The following is a 7,775-nucleotide window of genomic DNA, read 5'->3' as shown; positions in this document are numbered from 1 at the left end:
ACATGGGTGAAGTGTTTTTGGGATAGTCATGGTTGACTTCACGATAGCTCCATAGAGAGGCCGAGGCCGTACTAGGAGACCCATTAGTCAAGTTCTTAAGCATGGCAGACATCTCTGCCATTTGGCTTTGTAGTTCATCCTCCTTTTTCTTCTTCTCGGCATCATATGCCAAGAATCTAGATTTCATCTCTTTAACCGAAAGGTTAGAGTCTTCATCTAGACCCTCGAATAGTTTATCCATCTCACTCTTAAGGCGGTGAAGCCCTTAATAAGAGTACAGGCTCTGATACCAATTGAAAGTATAGAGATTGTAAACCTAGAGGGGGGGTGGATAGGTTTCTACAGATTTTAATTCTTTCTTTGCAATATTAGGCTTTGCGGAATATAAAGGTGAGCCTAATGCAAACTAGGTGAAGCAACCTATGTGAGGATACAACTAACTCGAGCACGAAGGCTCTCACATGCAGCTAAATCACAAGTAAGGAGTTCGGTTAGAGATAACCGATAGCACGCGGAGACGAGGATGTATTCCCGTGTTCCCTTCCTTTGCAAGAAGGTACGTCACGTTTGGAGGGGTGGAGGTCCCACGAAGGATTCCCCACGCCACGAAGGCTCACCCTATTCTCCGGAGCCTATCCCACGAAGGAATAGCTCACTCACTTGTGGTAGACTTTGAGGTAGCCTCCAAACCTTCACAATCTTGCCCGGAGCAAATCCACAGCCCGGATGCTTCCGGACTCCTCTTGCCCACCTAGGGTTTCCAAGGAACCCTAGGAAGCAAGCTTCTCGATGAATACAAGGGGGAATGAGATTTGGCTTGGTAGAACGGTAGATCGGGTCCTCCTCTAATGATTCTCGGAGGGATTTGAGTTTGGGTGGAGGAGGAGGGAGATGCTGAGGCTTTTGGTGTTTCTAGCAATGGAGTAAGAGAGAGAGAGAGCTCAAGAACAGCTTGTAGTGTAGTGCCTAACTGTTCAGAGGTAGGAGAAGGCCTATTTATAGTGTTCTTCGAAATATGGCCGTTGGTCACTTGCCACCTCATCTTTTCTCTCAACAAACCCGGTCAACCGGACCACTGACCGGATAGTCCGGTGCAGAGGCCGGTCGGACCGGGCCAGAGACCGGAGGACACTTTGCGTCGTCCAGGAGCTCCTCAGGTTGGCGCCCGGTTGGCGACCGGTCGACCGGACCGTACGCTGGACCCGCCGGTCTGTAGGTCGGCAGACCGGGCAGCAGACCGGACCACTTAGGCGCTCTTTTGACGCCCGGTTGGCGCCCGGTTGGCGACCGGTTGGCGACCGGTTGACCGGGCCACACGCCGGATTGGCCGGTTGGGGGGCCGGCTGACCGGGCGGCAAACCGGATTTCTGACCCCTTTTCGATTGTTGTTGAAGTGGGGGGTCTCCTTTAGCCTTCTTGTTCCTTTGATACACCATTTATGCCCCTTTCCTAATACCTGAGATTATCCTTATAAACATATTAGGCCAACTACTCTAGCACGGTGTCATTGTTACCAAAATAATGGATAAGGGTAAAATACCCTTACAGACTAGCGGAAGCCAGCGGTTGCCAGCGAGGAGCTCCACTTCAACTAGGCAGGGGCACGACCTTGGGGTCGGCATGGTTTTCGGAGCAGCGACTCTTTTTGGGTGTCAGTTTTAGTTGCTTGGGTGGCGGAACTGTCGACCAGTTCGGTGCGCGACCTCGGGGTCGGTGTGTGTGTCTTGTGTTGATTGGGCGACGGAGTTGTCGGCTTGCCGGGTGCGCGGCCTCGGGGCTGGTGTGGGTGCTGGAGCAGCGGCTCCTTTGTGGTAGGTTGTTGTCTTTGCTTGCTTCAGTGGTAGAGCTGACGGCTTGGAGGGTGCATGGTCTCGAGACTGGCGTGTGTCGCTGATGTATCGGTTTTCGCTTGGATTTCTGTAATTGACCAGACAACTTTCTTCTTAATTAATGGAACGTGCAAAACTTTTGCCTAGCGTTTCAAAAAAAAATAACGAAAGGGCATCAAGCGATTTCAGCTATCTTTGAGTCCGAGTACTAATTCAGATGTATTCATATTCATTTTACATAGGAAAATGCTCGTTTTCCTCCGGAGGTTACAACGCACGATGCCTCCGGGTTGACCGTGCGCCACGCATCCGTGAGAGAAAGAACTGACCATGTGCGTGGGACCCACCACCTACCTTATCTTCTCACCTCATCTTCTCCCGTCCACACAAATCCCCCATTTCTTTCTCCTGCATTCACGCCACCGAGTAACTCGCCGGCCCTCCTACCAGAGCTCTACTCCGACCAACTCCGCCGCCCCCATCTCGCCAATGCGCCACCGTCCCTCTCTCTCCCTCGTGGTGCTGCTCGAGCGGCGGTCATAGTTGCTGCACTGGAGGCGGCGCCATGACGGCGCTACAAGACCAGGCCGGCGGTGCTGCAAAGGTCCAGCGTCGGAGCTGCAAAGGGACGCCCGTGGATCTGCAAATCCCCACCACCGATGCTGCAAAGGGCGGCAGCGGAGCTGCAAAGGGTCGTCGGCGGAGCTGCAAATCCCCTCCTCCGATGCTGCAAAGGGCGGCAGCGGAGCTGCAAGGGCCACCGGCGGAGCTGCAAGTCCCCACCACCGGTGCTGCAAAGGGCCGCCGGCGGAGCTTCAAAGGCCAAGCATGGCTGCTGCAAGGGCCACCGGCGGAGCTGCAAGTCCCCACCACCGGTGCTGCAAAGGTCCGCCGGCGGAGCTTCAAAGGCCAAGCATGGCTGCTGCAAAGGCCCGCCACCAGAGCTGCAAAGGCCAAGCATGGCTGCTGCCAGCGGGGGCAACAGTGCTACAGGCGCCAGGGGTGGTGCGACCAGCCGGCGCCGGCAGTGATGCCGGTGGTTCTGCCGGTGGTGCTGCCATAGGAGGAAGATGGAGCTTCCATCGGCGGGAGGCGGTGCTACGAGGAGGAGCGCATATGCTGCAAGGAGAGTCGGCGGTGCGTCCCACCGGAGTTCACGTGTCGCTGGCGAGATCCCTCACTGTAGGTGTTTCTAGGTGTGCCGGGAGGATGGTGCGGCCATTGCGTGATGTTTTTATTTTGTTTTTGTTTTTCTTTTTTTTCCTCTGTGAAAAATATAAGTGGTGGACGTGGGGTGGTGGTTCTGGAGGGACACGTGTCGGATGGGGGACTCGGAGGTTCAGGAGGAAATAATCCTCCGAAGGATCCTCAGCAGTGTCCTTTTACATAACACCGTAGAAAAAAGTGCTAAACAGGAATAAATAAGGAATGTATCGACGTGTAGAACGAATGTAGAACAAATGTAAATTCGGATGTTACCTAGTTAGTATAAAATAAGAGCATGTACACGGATTAAAGCTAGAACCAAACATTAACCTCCCCCAAGATAACCACGATTATTCATCGAGTCAGGCCGAAGAAGAATATGGTGGACTAGGATCACCAACGCCTTTTGGAGCCGGTGACACGAGGTTCTCCTGGTAGACATGGTCGGTCGCAAGGAGATGGCCGTGGAACGGCTCCAGCCGCATGGCGCTCGTGACCACCTCGCACCTCCTTAGATTGTAGACAGCGACAAGTTTCCGTGCCATGGTGATGAGTACAGCGTCCCCCTCGTCGCTCACGTGGACGAGAGACACGGAGTAAAACCCCAAGCCTCCTCCACAGGTTCGATCCAAGAAGCTAATGTCGATGTTGTACCGAAATGCCCACGACTCCTTCTCGTAGTTAACGAGCACCCAAACCTTGAGTGCCTCCTCGGATTCGGCGAACAGTGTCACGCCCAGTGTCCCGTCCACTCCCACGAGCTGGCCGTCGAATGGGTCATCCATGCTAGTGTCACCGCCAACCGGGCCGCGCATAAGGCGGAACTCCTCCGAGATTGTGTCGAACACGACCACCCCTAGGCTGGCACGCCATAGCATCCAATGCAGATAGGTGCGGTGGGTCACCGGTTTGCCGATCAACGGCAAGTCATCGTCCGTCCACAGATTGGAGAACCCGATCTGCCTGGCCGTGGGATCGTCCGGCGCCGCCACGAGGTACTCGTAAATCTCGTACGGATGCTGTATGGACGAGTGGTATTTGTGGCAGAGGACGCGGTACTCAGCCGTGGGCGCATGCCGGTAGAAGCCCACAAATTCTACCTGGCCGAGGTCAGCAGGCAGTCTGGCGAACTCCCGCGTCGCCGGGTTGCATACAAAGTAGCGGTACTCGTTTCCGTTGGCGTCGAGCTCCTCGGGCTGCAAGACGCTGCAGGAGAGGAGTAGTAAGCCGTCGCAACACCCCTCGAGGTTCGTTTGTTGTGAACTGATGCCACAGTAGAGGGGGGCCGCCGTCGATTGCTCGCCGTAGGGGAACGGCAGCGCGGAGACGGCATCACCATTGTCGATGCAGGTGTCGTTAAGGAGAAGGGCGACGGGTGCACGCCGGTGGTGTTCGCGTATGAAGTCGGGGTCGGAGAGGAGACGACGCCACGGCTTGCAGACGGCGCGGAACCGGAGGACGGACTTGGCAGGCAGGAGCAGGAAGATCTCAACGAGGACGTCGTCCGGCAGCGCCGGCGCGGCTGCGGCTGTGTTTGCCTCCGCGGGTGCCATTGCACGGGCCCGGTTGCTTTTACTGTGGGAATTCAGATCAATATTGGTACCCTATAGGATCTCGGTGTTCGATGCGTCCACCTAGGTGAAAACTATGATCGGTAGAGCAGCCACCTTAAATCGTGAACGGATCGAAGTAGCTTGATTCTAGCTGCCCTATTGGCAACCCACGTTTCCGCTCCGAAATATGTCGCCGCAGCCGACCTGGACTCGTGGAGAGACACCAAGGAGCGTCGCATACACACCTACACTACATCGCTAACGTTCGCAGTTTTGGAAGAGTTCTTTGTTAAACTGCTAGGATCGTCTAGGTGTAGATCTTGTGCCGGGTATCACTATATCTGTTAACGAATACTGGTTCTGTGGGGTTTACCTGTCCCTGCGAGGAGGACTAACCCGTCGAAGTCGACATGGTGGTGATGGCGACGATGACGGGGTGAGGTCGAGCGATAGAGGTGGCGGCGGAGCTTCCCGTCGGCACTGTGCAGACCTTGATCGGTAGGTGTGTTGGTGGGGCGAGTGGCACTCCGGTCAACCTCGTGATGTGTGCCACCGCCCCCACCACTGTATTTATAGCACAGGCGACAGGGACCCACCAACCAGATGCGGTTGGGCGCCCCCGATCAGGGCGCGGACGAGGTCAAGGGTCCGAGTTCGAGCCGTTGGGCTCGGACGCGAGGAGATCATCCTAACATTCTCCCCCTTGATCTCAACTTTTCTTTTAACTTTATACTTTCATTTTATTCGTTTCTTTTTAGATCAGTACATAGGGCATGTTTCTTCGTCACAGCTCTATTGCCGATAGAATCGGACAGCCACAATGCACTTCTCTGTTTTGAAACAAATTCTTTTACTTTTATTTGGGCCTCTTATGATCCAGGATAGGTAAGACTTTCCCTTAAACCCATGCCGGCTACGTGCTCCTTGAACACGCTGGGTGGTAAGCCTTTCGTTAGCGGATCCGCAAGCATATCTTTTGTCCTTGTATGCTCGAGACTTATAGTTTGATCCTGGACCTTGTGTTTCACAACATAATACTTAACCTCAATTGGTTTCGTAGCTGTACTCGACTTGTTGTTGTGAGCATAAAATATTGCGGCCTCATTGTCGCAGTACATCTTTAGTGGTTTGTCAATACAATCTACCACTTTCAAGTCGGGTATAAATTTTTTTAACCATAATGCCTGCCCCGTGGCTTCATAACATGTTATAAATTCTGCATACATCGTGGATGATGCAACTATTGTCTATTTGGAGCTTCTCCACGAAATAGCTCCCCCTGCGAGGGTGAATACATATCCAGATGTGGATTTTCTATCATCTTTATCCCCCGCAAAATCTGCATCTGAATACCCTCTTATTTCTAGGGAATCAGATCTTCTGTATGTTAGCATGTAGTTCTTTGTGCCTTTCACATAACGCAATGCCTTCTTTACCATTTTCCAGTGTTCAAAACCTGGATTTTCTTGATATCTACCGAGTACTCCGGTGATAAAAGCTAAGTCAGGGCGAGTGCACACTTGTGCATACTGTAGGCTTCCAATAGCCGAAGCATATGTAACCGCTTTCATTTGATCGAGCTCGTATTGATTTTGGGGACTTTAATGTTTCCCAAAACTGTCGCCCTTGACTATAGGGGCAGGTGTGGCACTGCATTTATGCATATTATACTTACTTAGAATCTTTTCTAAATAAGCCTTTTGCAATAGTCCTAATACTCCATTGTTTCTATCTCGATGAATTTCTATGCCCAAAACATATGACGCTTCACCAAGATCTTTCATATCAAAATTCGAGGACAAGAAACTTCTCTGTCTCTTGCAGTAGACTAACATCACTGCTGGCAAGCAGAATATCATACACATACAAGATTAGGAAAATATATTTCCCACTTTTAAACTTTGCATAAACGCAATTGTCCTCAATATTTTCTTTAAATCCAAATCTCTTAATTGTCTCATTGAACTTTAGATACCACTGTCTGGAGGCTTGCTTTAATCCCATTTCTTCCTTGCCTTCCATGATAAAACCCTTGGGTTGTTTCATGTAGACATTTTCTTCTAAATCCCTGTTTAGAAATGCCATCTTTACATCGATTTGATGCAACTCTAAATCAAAATGTGCAACTAGTGCCATGATGATTCTGAACTTTCATGAGACCGGAGAAAATGTCTCATTGTAATTTATCCCTTCTCTTTGTGTAAATCCTTTTGCCACTAGAGGTGGCTGTTGTTGCTCCCTTTCATGCTCAACAAATGGTTCATTCGGCTCCTGACGGACAGGTTCCGAATTTTCACTCATCGTTGTCATGGGTGGAGTTACAACAGGCGCTTGCACCACAATCGCAGGAATCGTCGGTACAGGTGCACATGGTAGCGCAAAAATGGCTCCTGAGTCATCGGATTAGGTGCATGCACCCTCTTCTCATCAAGATCAATTTTCCGAGCTACCATGCTCCCCCTCATCATTTCGTCCTCTAAGAAGACAACATGTCTCGTTTCCACAAACTTTATGTATTTCTCTGGACAGTAGAAACGACAACCTTTTGACTTTTCAGTATAGCCAATAAAATGGCAGCTGACTGTTTTGGTATCTAACTTTGCGATATTTGGATTGATTACTTTGGCCTCAGCAGGGCTCCCCCACACTTTCAGGTGGTTTAGAGAAGGCACTCTCCCTGTCCATAGCTCATACGGCGTTTTGGCCACCGATTTGCTTGGTACTCTGTTTAGAATGTGAATAGCGGTTCTTAGCGCCTCAATCCACAATCTCAATGGTAGGGTGAAATAGCTCATCATACTGCGCACCATATCCATAAGGGTACGGTTGCGCCTTTCAGCTACCCCATTCTGCTGAGGTTCGCCCGGCATCGAGTACTGGGCGACTATTCCAGTCTCCTGTAGAAACCTTGCAAAAGGTCCAGGGACTTGGCCATATGGAGTATGTCGACCGTGGTACTCCCCTCCACGATCAGACCTGGCTATCTTTATTCTTTTATCAGATTTGAATATTTTGAATTTATCCAACGCTTCTGTTTTTTTCTTTATTGGATAAATATAACCATATCGGGAGTAATCATTCGTGAATGTTATGAACGAATCACATCCATCCACACTTTTCACAGGAAATGATCCACATATCTCGGTGTGAATTATTTCTAGTGTTGCTGCGCATCTATTTGCACCCT

Source organism: Lolium rigidum, chromosome 1 (assembly GCF_022539505.1).
Source record: "Lolium rigidum isolate FL_2022 chromosome 1, APGP_CSIRO_Lrig_0.1, whole genome shotgun sequence".
NCBI lineage: Eukaryota > Viridiplantae > Streptophyta > Magnoliopsida > Poales > Poaceae > Lolium > Lolium rigidum.
This window is presented reverse-complemented; position numbering follows the sequence as displayed.